Source organism: Chenopodium album, chromosome 10 (assembly GCF_948465745.1).
Source record: "Chenopodium album chromosome 10, dcCheAlbu1.1, whole genome shotgun sequence".
NCBI lineage: Eukaryota > Viridiplantae > Streptophyta > Magnoliopsida > Caryophyllales > Amaranthaceae > Chenopodium > Chenopodium album.
The window spans coordinates 15090579-15104513 of NC_137843.1; positions in this window are offsets into that span (position 1 = coordinate 15090579).

Sequence of the window (13935 nt, forward strand, 5' to 3'; positions counted from 1 at the left end):
CAAATACCCAATAATCCATATACACTATAAACTATAGCTTAATTGTATATGTAATCCTCTTATGAATATTCATTTTAATTAATCACTTACTTCTTTTTCAACGCTTTTGGTGTATTAGGATATAGGAAGGATTGTGTAGTTAGTATTTCGGTTATGGTGACCCATAACATGAACCTAGTTGTTACTAGTTTAATTTATTCACCAAATTTAAGCATCTATTTTAAGGATGATTATTGTGGAGAAGAGCGTGGTATATATGTATAGTAGCTCCTTTCATCATCCATTCTATTACGTGGCCATCACCGACTAGTCAAAAAGAGTGTATTTCTCATAGTACAAGTTAGGGTGCGAATTATTCATACACAACATAGAATTCTATTAAACTAAAATAAATCTTACTCGACTTGAACTTACATTCACTGTCTCATAAGCATATTACATGTTTCACACTATAATATACAAGATCACTATTTTTAGATAGTCAACTCGACGAAAAAAGTGTAATTCTCATAAAATTAAACAAGTTAGAGTGAAAATTATTCATAAACAGATGTATTAATTTGATATTAGTCGGACATCAACTTGCATACATATACCACTTGTCCACTTCCATAATCATACATCCTACAATAATATTAGGGCCTATTCTGATTTATCGTACTAAGCAGAGTTGAGCCGAGCTGAACTGAACTGCACTTATTGGAGTTGAAATAAACTGAACTGAATGGAGTTGAATTGAAATGAACTGAACTGAATTATTTATAAGAAAAGGAAATTAGAAACTAAAGTGAACTGAACTAATTGAAATTGAATTGAACTGAAATTAAATTGAAGAGAATAGACCCTTATTTCCGACTAGTGTCATACCAACACCAAATTTACAAATTAATGTATGTGGACTATAAAAATGTAGCATGATAAAATGATAATAATTATTGATGATCTAATAGTCTTCTCATCTAGTCATCATAGAAAAAGAAAGTATAAAGTGGCCTTATGAAATGGGACCCAAGTGTTATTGTCTAGTTGTTATGAGGGCAATGCACGCCCTTTCATGCCCCATCCTTGAATCTTTTTAGTCAAGACCAAATAGTAACCTCCTTGGACCACACTTTCCTTCCTATAAAATACCCTCCAAATCTTCATTTCCACATATCTCATTTCTTGCATTTTCATCCACTAAACTCTTACACAACATTTCTCCAAATTAATCACAAATTCCTCTCTTCTAATTATTATCATTAATTACTCTAATCAAACTCAAGAAAACTAAAGATGAAGTTGAGCAGTCCAAGTATGGGAGGAAGCAAGAGGAAGTTTGTTAATCGTGGATTAAGTGGCATGGTTAGAGAACAAAGAGCAAGGCTTTATATCATTAGAAGATGTGTTGTTATGCTCCTTTGTTGGCATGAATGAACTTCATTTCTTCTTCTTTTTATTTATTTTTTCTTTATTTTTAGAGAATGGGAAGATTAACAAAGATAAAAGTCTTCCTTTTTCTGTTTTTTTTGGGCAGATTTTATTTTATTGATTAATTCATATTGTAAATAGCTAGTAGGGTATTAGATTAATTAATTAAGGTTAGAGTAATTGAGAGAGTTTTGACACAATTTTGCTCTCTTTTTCAATTTTGCCATCATGTACATGGGCATAGCTTGAATGAAAAATCATCATCACTTGTTATATAACCAATCTCATGATTTTTGGCAATATTGTTCACTTTGTTCAATTGTTGATAATTTTCTATTTATTTTCGTGCTATAATTCCAATATTGGTTGAGCTATCAAAGTTAAATCAATTAGTGAGTGTTGTGAGATTGAGTTTTGTGTATTTTTTGTGCTAGATTTTCAACTCAAAATCAGTTGGATTTTGTGAAGTTTTTATGATCCATAAATAATGGAGGTAATATGATGCTAGTGAAGAATGCATAAACCAAGTATTATGCACCAAGTTAAATACCTTACATTGTACAAATTTCGTATTGGTTAGAAATTTCCATAAGCTTGTAGCTCATTGATTATCGATCTTCAAATTCGGATTGACGCCGAGCTTTGCTAGATTTCATGCTACAATGTTTGATGGTGTCAATTGGAAGTGAAAATTCACTACTTGAGCATTCCAAACTTTGGATACTCACCCTGCTCTCTAAAGTCTAAACGCCAAAAAAAAAAAAGGAAAAAGAAAAAAAAAAAAAAAAACTATGATAAAACTTTTGCTATTGGATTTGATGGACTAACAAATTAAAGGGTACATTTTTTACATAGTTATCAAGATGATGATTTATCTAAATTACTCTTAAGAGACTCCAAGAAATGGTATCAAAATTTCACCATATTATACATTAAAGTTCTTCAATTTTAATCAATAAATTAAGTTTGTAAATGTTGCATAATATATGGTCACAGATCACCTACTATGTAATCCATCACAAAAAGAAATTCAACCCAAGATTGAGAATATACTTCTGTGACAGCAACTAGCTGTAACATACATGTGATTGACAAAGATGGAAAATAGTAATTAATTAAATTTAGCATAAATTACTTGATTAGTATCATGCATTAACATAAAAAAAACATTAAAACTTGCTAATCATAATATTTCTCATGTACTTCTATTAGCCTATGAGTTAAATTAGCTGAGAATTTGTAAGGAATTTCATTTGTATGTCAGAAGATTTAAATTGAACTGAAATGTCAGTTACCATAATATTTTTGTATGACATATTATAAGATTTAAAGTTTATTATATAGTTTATAACCCCAATTAAATGATAGAATTTAGGAGTATAGATGCCACAACTTGACTAACAATCTTGTGCTCCTCCCAATTCACAAGGAAGACCAAACTTCAATTAGTTGTAAATCCTATAAAATAACACAAATTCTTATATGTGGCTAACCACACCGTCATTATAAGAGTTATTTCGTTAATGTTATAGGAGTTATCCGACGTATTCAAGGGTTACTTCGTTAGTTTTATAGAGGTTATTTTATCAGTATTATATAGAGATTACTCGGTTAGTATTATAAGTGTTACTTAATCAGTTATTTAGAATTACTTTGTTGTTTTACAACCAGTCACACGGTATGATCAGCCGCATACAAAACGCGTTGATAAAATAATTGTACATTATTTCTTATCTAATTTAGGCTGTCAATTTATTGATCGAGTTCATCAGGTTATTTCTTTGTTGCTTCAGTCATCTCCTAAATTCATGCTTAAGTAATCGTTTCGTCGTGCATATTTAACTAGGTAATACTACTCCTAACTTATAATAATTATTATTTAGTGCATTATTGAGTTAAATAATTATTTTAAAAGACTATAATTGCCCAAGTAAGCTCAATTACGTTGTTCAATCCAAGTAAACTCAATTTGATGCGCGTATGGTAATTTTAAAACAATTGAACTCAGGGCGGTCTTAGAGCAGGTTTTTTATGATACACAGAACAGGGCCCCTAAAATTGAGGGGCCCAAAATTGAGTTGGTTCAAGTCGAAAAAAAAAAAAAAAGATAAAAGTAAATATCTCATCTTTATCATATTTCCGTAAAATAAGGCCACCATTTCCAAAACTATCTCTAAACTCTTTAGATTCTTTTTTCTCCAAATTTAAGTCTTTGCTTTTAGTTTTTAAATTTCCAATTAAAATTAAACACTCTTTTTTATTTTTTTTCAAAATTCGCATAATTGTACACAACTTTACCACTATTTTTTAATGCAAACTTTAAGCAACAATTTATCCTCAATTACAATATCCGATTTTGATTCACAAGTAATTACAAATTTATTTTCATATTATACCAATATTAAGTACTTTCATACCCACAAACAATTAGTCAATTAGAATCTTTGCACACACAAAAAAAAAAGTACAATCTTTTTTCAATTGTAATTCAGTTCAATCCACAAGTTCTTTGGCCAAGAATTCTTCCATTAGAGTTTGTAGACTCCGAGCTATGCTCTTTGCCGGTTGTTGTTGTTTTTTTTTAGTATAATAATAATACTCTACCTTTATTTTAAAATGGTTCTTTAAAAATTATTAAGGGCCTAATTTTTGTAATTAGAACAGGGCCTCTAAATTATCGGAGACGACCCTGATTGAACTTAGTTGCTTTCATTACAATATAAAATATCCTCTATATTCGTAATTAGCCTTTTATATTATCTCAATTTTTATTAAAGAAAGGAGATCAGATCATATCATATTATTATACTAATTTTTGTAATTTTTATTTTCCGCCCATTACTAAACTTAAGCAATACATAAAAGATCCTCTAAAAAAAAGTACATAAAAGGGGTGGGGAAAAAAAAGTCACGTAAAAGTTATCTAGCTATGTTTCGCAAATGTTGTGTAGATCTATCAGTAGCAGTATCGATCATATGAAAAATCTAATCAGAAATGTATGTAATATGACAACTTTTTCTAGATATCATATAAACTGTAGAGTCCACGACATGTACGGGTATGTGACTATGAAGTTCACACGAAGAAAAGAGTAACATATTTTCCTTTATTTTTGGCAATATCTTAGTGTATGGTGCACTTGAATTGAAGTTATCAAAAGAACCAAGGTGAGAAAAATTGAGCATGCATTACTTGGGAAAAGAGGTTGGGAGGTGGAGTAAAAGATACCCTAAAGCATTGGAACTTCAAGTTGAAACCAGATGTAAGAAGAATTTAATTTATATTAATCCCTGGTTTGCAGAATTATTTTAAGATTTTCTAAGTCAGTTTGAACTGTCTTAAACTGGGCTTCATCTATTGTAAAAAATAAAAACATAAAAAAAAAAAAATACCAATATTTTTTCCCAAAAGAACAAGGTAGTCAGAATTGCACGTGAACATCTCGTGATTGACACCCTCATTGAAATATGGATCATCTATTCCAAAGTTTGAATTCAGTAGCATGATATCATGGTTTTATTTTATTTTTCATCTATCTATTTATGATAATACTTAAAAACTTAACATTAAAATACAATACAATAAAATAAATTCAACAAAATTTCAAGTGACTAAATTATTGTCTTATAGATTATGCGTAACAGTTTTTCATAATTAAAGTTTTTAGAATTTAACCAAAAAAAAAAAAAAAACGTGAAGAGACAATCTTGTAAGGACGACGGGAGTATTAACCTTTATGTACTTGTTCTTCTTGTTCCTTTAAAATGAAGCATACTTTCTCTATAATTAATGCGTTCCATAATATTCTCCCACTAATAACAATGCTAATTATTATAATTAAGATATGATAATCTCGATTTACGTACAGTGGTTTGCAGGATTTAACTTTTTTTTTTTAAAACAAATTTCTTATGTTTATGAATATATATCATAATTACAGTTGTCATTTTATTGACATCTGGATTTTCACCGCCATTTGGTTTAATTAAAATCATGCGTGCTATAAGAATTAGGCTAATTTGCTTAAGGCTTCTTTGTTTTGTTTAACCACAAATAAATAAATAAAATACTTTAATAAATAAAAAAGAAATAACAACAATCTTAAAACTGTGTGACCGAGGTTATTTGGTCGGAGGTTACTTGATTAGGGGTTTACTTATCAGTCGATCAGTGGTTACTTGGTCAGTCAGGGTGGTCACGAGTTACCCGATCGATCAGGGGATACTCGGTCGGTCAGGGACTACTAGGTCAAGGGTTACCCATGCCAATCAGTGTTTTGGTGTGTGTCAGCAGCTGGCAACACAAAAAACGCGCATTTTAATCATAAAAAATTTCAATTAAATTTTGATTTTTTAAAATTAAAATCTAGTTCTAATAATCATCAAATTATGGGTAATGTTATATGCAACTCTTAGAACTGCATATATCTTTTTTCTTAAATTATTATCTTTATCAATTTTACTCAATGTTAACTAGAAAACTCTATTCATTAAGAACATATTGCCGATATTAGTAAATTTGCTTGGTGTTCATTGACTAATTTGTTAGGCACATGAATAATTAGCTATCCTATGAATCCTATCCAAAAAAAAAAAAAAAAAGAAAAAGAAAAAGCTATCGACTCTTGCTGTTTTGTAGGGTGAAGTATTTTTTCATTTAAAAAAAAAAAAAAAATTTAAAAAAAATCCTACTCCGATCCGTAATCGAACATCTACAACTCTACAAGAGTGCAAGTTTACGCTTCCACCATTTTACCACATTGGGATGCTCTCAAAAAGTTGCTAGTTTTCTATTATAGCTATGGATCGTGTGTGTAGCTCTCCTACTTATACCATCATTTGAAAAAGGTCCTTGCTTTGCTAAGTTCTGTTCTGCGAAAGTTTGTTATAATTTGTTAAGTCTTGTTCTGCTCTGTTATATTCTGCTTACAATTTCAAAAGAATAACATCTGATATTATTAGCTTAATTTTATTATAATTAAAAACTTAAATGGAGAGAATATAAAAGAAGAAAATTTACTATTTATGTAAAAATCCGTCTTAACGGATTAGACCTTAATTGCCCTAAAGATGCCACGTAGTTTGTTGATCAATTGGTTCCCTTGTATATGGAGTATTTAGCATCAACATCCTCAAAATGAACTGAGTATTAGCTTTATCTTATCCTCATATATGATATTGGGACTTGGGATAGACCAACTTACAATTGAAATGAAAAATAATACTTGTTTACAATGAAATTCAACCTTAGTTAATGAACCTTAACAAGTTAAAATTTTGATGGCAGTGATTTACGATTGAATCTTGTCCATATTATTTGTTGATTATAACTCTTTATACAAACAAATAATGATAATAAATCAAAACAGATATATAAATAAAAAAGTTATTTTTTTTTATTTAAAATACTCTCTTCGTTTCGTAATAATCATAACAACAAGATTGACACAAATTTTAGAAGAATTATAGGGTGAGGACCAAAAGAAGAATTTTTAATATTATAAAGTATAGTTGGTGTGATATATTTAACTGTTAATAGGAGAGAGAAATAATAATAAAAAAAGGAATTGAAACTCCCTTGAAAGAGAGGGCAAACTCCCTTGCGAGACAGGAAACTCTACTTTGCAAGAGAAGTGATTCTCCGGCCAGCCATGGCCGACGACCTTGCTAATCAATGCTCTAATTTGCGAATTTCGGATCTAGAGAAGGAGATTGTAGATGTCACAGATGTCAAAGATGTTGAATCTGAGGAATGTTTATCCCTTATGCTTGTATGGAAATTGATTTGCGATCATAACATTAATACAGAGGCGTATAAAAAAACCATGATTCAATCATGGGCGGTATCGAAGAGAGTGGTTATTAGGGCGATTGGAAGCAATCTATTTGTCTTCCAATTATTCCATTGGGAAGACAAAGATAAAGTTTTGGAGGGATGACCATGGTGTTTTGAAAATAACTTGTTGGTCCTCAATGAAGAGGTTGGGAATGAACAACCGACAGATGTTTCGCTCACTCACTCCCCTTTCTGGATTCGATTGGAATATTTACCATTCAATCAGCGTTCGGATGCGGTGGTGAAAACCCTTACGACTTCTATGGGCGAATTGATGGACATAGAACAGGATGATTTTGGACTTGAGAAATATAGGAGAGTTAGATTAGATCTGGACATCACTAAACCCTTACGATGTTTCATATACATGAAAGGGCGAGATGGAAAGATTGTTTGAGTAGAGTTAAAGTATGAGAGACTGCCATTCTTCTGTCTCATGTGTGGTGTAATTGGTCATAGTGAGAGAGATTGCTTAAATATTACAGAGGAAGATCAATCACATGAAATGGGTTGGAGTCTTTGACTTCAAGCCACTTCTTGAAAAGGGAGAAAAAAGTTGATTGAAGAGGTGGAAGAAGTGAAAGTAAGGAGGAAAGTTCTATTTGTCAGCAAAAAGGCTATTTAGGAGAAGGAAAACAGTAGTAACGGCTCGAAGAGCTTGATGATTCATGATGCTGTAGGGGAAAAGGGGATGATTACTATTTATAAGGAGATTGAAGCTCACTCCAAGGAATACACCGGGACACTTTTATTAGATGATATTAATCCAGATTCGGTAGAAGACAGTGGGGTAGTAAGGGAGGAGAGGGTGAATGCTGGTGAACCAACTATTGTGGTACTTTTTACCTTCACAACTTCTTTGGGTTCAAAAAAGGGTCTTGCAAAAAAAAAAAAAAAGGAGTTAAATTAAAAAGAGAGGGAGCAGGGGTGGTTAGAAGAGAAGGGGAAAGGGGAGGAGGGAGTTGTGGGAAGAGAAAAGAAGTGTCAGCAGAAGATGAGATGGAAGTGGATGAGGTTGCCAAACGAGCTCGTGTCAATGTCACTCTGAGTTCTTTTGAAGTAGCGGGAATTGGTGAAACCCAACCCCGCGAACAACCATGAATCTGATATGCTGGAACTGTCGGGGGATTAGCAACCCTCGAGTGGTTAAGACACTCCGTAGATGGTGCCTTCAATATGCCCCGGATTCGCTGTTCATTTTAGAGACAAAAATAAATAAAGTTGAGTCCGAAAATCTGAAGAACAGGTTCGATTTTGACTGTGCAATTGGAGTGAGTAGTATTGGATTACCAGGAGGGGGTATGCATTTACTGGAGGAGTGATAAAATAACTTTTACTTTGGTTTCGATTTCCCACAATCACATATGTGGGGATATAGTAGACGATGGGAGTTTAACTTGGAGATTTGTCGGGTTGTATGGTTAGCCGGAGACTGCAAATAAATGGAAAACTTGGCAACTCATTCAAAACTGCTTCTTTTGATGGACTTTTGTTGATTGGTGGTGATTATAATGAAATAATAAGCTACAAGGAGAAGCAAGGGGGGCTGACACGGAGATAAGGCGCGATGACGGAGTTAAGAGAAGCTTTAGATGTTTGTAATCTGAGAGACTTGGGCTATGTAGGTCAATGGCTCACTTGGGAAAAGGGTTTGAATGAGGAAACTATAATCAAAGAATGGTTAGAAAGATATTGTGCAAATGAGGAGTGGATGAGAATTTTTCTCGAGGCTTCTGTCAAACACCTGGTGCGTGTGAAATCGGATTATGTTCCAATTCTGGCTCGTCTCAAACGCCCAAAAATAAAGCGCAAAAAGGGGAAGAAAAACTTCAAGTTTGAATCGGCTTGGTTACTGGATGTTTCATGTGAGCAGGCCGTTCTTGAAGCGTGGGGTAGCATTGTTGGCAGGCCAACGGAGGAGAGACTGGAGACCTTGCTTAGTGCGTTAAGATGTTGGAGCAGTAAAAAACTCGATAACCTGGAGAGACAAATAGATGAGGTTGAGAAAAGCCTCAAGGAGGCACAAGGTGAAGCTGTAAGCCGAAAGAACTTGGAGTTGTGCTCATCCCTGGAAGCAAAGTTAGATGTCCTTTGTGATAAACAAGAAGCGTATTGGTACCTCAGATCAAGAGTCTCAGAAATAAAGCACGGCGATAAAAATACCAAATACTTCCATCATAAGGCATCTCAGAGAAGGAAGCAGAATGAGATTAGGGGATTGTATGATTCGAATGGTGAGTGGAAGGAGGAGGAAAAGGGTTTTGAGGAAATTGTGCAAAATTTTTACACTAACCTTTTTACCTCGTCGGAACCATTGAGGCTTGACTATGAGACTGTTTTGGGGGCCGTGAAACCTTCCATTACGATGGAGGACAATGAGTTCCTTATGAGACCTTTTTGCAAAGAAGAGATTTTTTCCGCCTTAAATGAGATGAAGCTCTGTAAGACCCCGGGACCGGATGGTCTTCATGCTTTATTCTACCAGAAATTCTGGCACATTATTGGAGATGAAATTTTTGCACATGTTAGTATCATTTTACATGGTGTTTTCTACCCGAAGCCGATAAATAATACTAACATTGCCCTGATTTCGAAGGTAAAATCTCCTACTTCCATGTCAGAGTTCCGTCTTATTGCTCTATGTAATGTTTTGTATAAAATTTCCTCGAAAGCTATTGTTATGAGACGTACTTAAGTCTATTCTTCCTGGTATTATCTTTGAAAATCAAAGTGCCTTCGTTCCGGGAAGACTTATTACTAACAATGCTTTGATTGTAATGGAACTTTTCCATACTATGAAGAAATGAAGCACAAGTAGGAAAAGGACCATTGTGATGAAACTAGATATGAGTAAGGCATACGATAAAGTGGAATGGTTTAATATGGAGAAACTTTTGCTGAAAATGGGTTTTGCAGAAGGTTGGGTGAGAACTGTGATGAATTGTGTCTCAACTGTCTCTTATTCTTTCATTATTAATCGAAGTGTCGTGGGTTCTATTACTCCTTCCAGGGGTTTAAGGCAAGGAGATCCTTTGTCCTCGTATCTCTTTATCATGATTGCAGATGCCTTTTCATCTCTAATTAGGAAAGCGTCTGATGACAGGCTTATTCATAGAGCCAGGGCTAGTAGGAGATGGCTGAAAGTTACTCACCTTTTTTTTGCAAATGACAGTTTACTTTTTGCAAGAGCCAACCGTGAGGAATGCTAAAAAATAGTTGAAATTCTCAACATATACGAAGTAGCTTCCAGTCAGAAAATTAATTATGAAAAATCGAAGGTCTCTTTTAGCAAAGTCATCAATTTGTCCAAGCAAGAAAAGTTGATTGATCTTCTGAAAATGCGAGGGGTGGGTGAACATGACAAATACCTAGACATCCCAAATGTTCTAGGTAGATCAAAAGGACATTTTTTCATATTTAAAGGACATAATATGGAAAAAACTCAAGGGTAGAAAGAGAAATTGCTCTCAAAGGCCAGTAAGGAAGTGCTTGTGAAATTTGTAATTCAAGTTATTTTGACTTACTTGATGGGAGTGTTTAAATTGCCGATTGGTGTGCTTGATGAGATTCGCTCTTTAATGGCAAAATTTTGGTGGGGTAATGAGGACACGAAGCGAAAAGTGCACTAGATAAACTAGGATCGAATTTTTCAACCAAAATGTTTAGGTGGCTTGGATTTTCGTGACTTGGGTGTTTTCAATGAAGCTATTCTCGGTCAGCAAGCTTGGAGATTGATCATGTCCCCAAATTCTCTCTTTGGGCAAGTGATGAAAGCAAAGTATTACTGTAGACACCTGATTGTGTCTCCCCAAAAACCAAACCCAATGATGAATATCTTTCACGTCATTGATTATCGAACAAGGTGAAATGTGAAAAGTCTTGTGATGCGGTCGTTTTAATAAAAATATTTCTTTCTGTTTTCAAAAGTATTTCTTTTCGTACTCTATTTATGGAAAATGTCCAGTCCAGTTTAGTTTGGTCCATGATATGGGTCCAATAATGGTGTAGTTGGATGGGGCTTGAAAAGAGCTTTCCAACGATATATTATAAGCCCAATTCCGATGAATAACGAGGAAGTTATTACCAAAATACTAAATTGGGCCCGAAATGAGTTTTATATATAGCCCGATGATCAAGTGGAGGGCCCATTAGTTATTATTGCTAAAATCATTAGGAATTACTTTAATCTACTAGAATAATCTAGAAGGTTCTTTTAAATTCTAGTGGAATTAGGGTTAATAATTATATTTTTTAGAAAATAAAGAATTTTATTTGGAATAAAACAAGTGTTTTAAAAGATTAAATCTCGTTTTAATTATGATAAATACGGAGTCTAATTACTTTATTATATTATTAAAAGACTCCGTACAACGTTTTTATCTTTTCCGCATCATCGCCAAACGACAGCTTCATCGCGCCGCGATGGACACTGTCGCGCCGCGATGGAAGTGGTTTTACTCCGATTCAAATTCTAACTCTTTTCTAATCGTTTTCGGATGTTTTTCTCTATAAATAGGGTCTTTATTCCTCCGTTAACAATCACCAACAATCATCCAACTCTCATCTCTTCTCTCTTCTCTCTCTAGAAGCTAGAAGCTTATTCTTTCTCCCCAATGCTTTCTAGCCTAGCCTTTTTACAAACACAATAACGCATTCACAAGTTCTAGACACACCTAGCCGAGTTTGAAGTTACCTTCGCCCTAGACGTGAAAGGTTGATAATTTCTGAGGGTTTGGTCCTAAATCCCTATTTCAATTATTTAAATTAATTGTTTGATTTAATATTTTCCTTAAAGTTACTAACGTGTGTATTGTTTTGATAGAAAGAGATACAAGGCAACAAAGTAAGTAATTTTATTGTAGAAAACATGTTTAGATTATTTTAATTCCTAGTATCATGTTAGGACGTTATTTATTGCTTTCTAGTATCATGTTTAGGTTGCTTCCTATTTCTTTTATCATCTTAGTATCATGTTAGTATCATCTTAGTATCATGCTAGGATTTGTTACTAATCTTGTTAGTATCATGCCTAGGATCTTGCTAATATCATTATGCTTTGTTGAGATTGGTATTGTGATGATTTGTTGTATCAATATTATGTTGCTTGATATTATTGTTATTGCTTGATCACGCCTCTCTTGCAGGATTAAAGGGAATTTGTACTTGTAATCACGCTTAATAAGATAATTAATAATTTTATTTAGGCTAATGTGATTTTAATTTAAGTGATCGGCAATAATAATTTTGTTTGTGCATTAATATTCAACCAACATAGATTAAACATGTTTATGATTAATATATTGATTGTATGTTAGTCAGAAAGCGCACATGAATATGAGAAGAATAAAGTAGAGGCTTATTTTTAGGGTAGGTTCAATCTGTTTTAGGTTGGATTTATACCTTCATCCCCGAATATCCAGTCATGGTTCCAAACCACTATGGAGTTAGCGATCTCATGGATCGTGAAGGGGTGTAACCTTCACCCTGTGAACGGTTTATAAGTTCCTAAAACTTGTTGGCGACTCTTTTGCTCTAACTTCCTTCCCTTTGGATGCCACCATGCTTAAGTGTATGATCACAGTGGGGCTCAAGTGTGGGATGCTTGAAATATTCCCTACAATTACCCACATTCTGATTTTTTGGATGCTTCCCTGAGTCTTAATGGTAGTTATTCATGGCATAGCATTTGGGGTTCAAAAGCTCTTGTTAAGGAGCTGAGGTGTTGATATGGCGAGTGGGAGACGGTTCAACCATTAAAATTTTTTATGATCCTTGGCTTTCGGATGGTGAAGGAAGGTTTGTGCAGACTGCGAGAATTGATGGCTTAAATCGAGTGAGTGACTTAATTGATGAAGCTACTCATGATTGGGACTATGAGCAGTCTTCAAATTTTGAGGCGAGAGATAACAAGAAAGTTTTGTTTAATTAATTATTTTATTAAATTGGGATTTAATTTAGGAAAGTTCACTACTAGAAAAGTGCCATTTTCCGACGGAAAAAATTCCTCGGAAACACCCTATTTTCCGTCGGAAATAGGGTTTCCGACGGAATTCCGTCGGAACATGTCGTCGGAAAACCCTTTGTAGGAAAAATGGCCTTTTCCGACGAAATTTCTGTCGGAAATACATTTCCGACGAAATTTCCGACGGAAATCATGCATCGGAAGACAAATTGAGGCCCGGAAAAGTCCGTCGTAAATTTCCGACGGAAACCAAATCCGTCGGAAAATTCCGACGGAATTTCCGTCGGAAACTTATACCAAAAAAAACAAAAAAAAAACCCACCCCACCCCACACCACCACCCACCACCACGTCCAACCCCCACTGCCACCCACAAGCCAAAAATTAAAAAAAAGAATCACCCCACCCCCACACCACCACGCACCACCACATCCAACCCCCACTGCCACCACAACTCACCTAACCCGAACTAATCCACCTACCAGACCCACCACGACCCTAAACCAATAACCTAGATCTACCACCACCATAACCCATTCAACCCTAACCCGAAATAATCCACCCCAACCCGAAATAACCCGCCCACCACGACCCTAACCCGAAATAACCCACACACCACCGACACACCAAACCCAGATCTAAACCCGAACAACCCCCCACCTAAACCTAGATCTAACCCTACCAACCACAGTCCACCTAAACCACCCACCCACCGCCCACCACAGTCC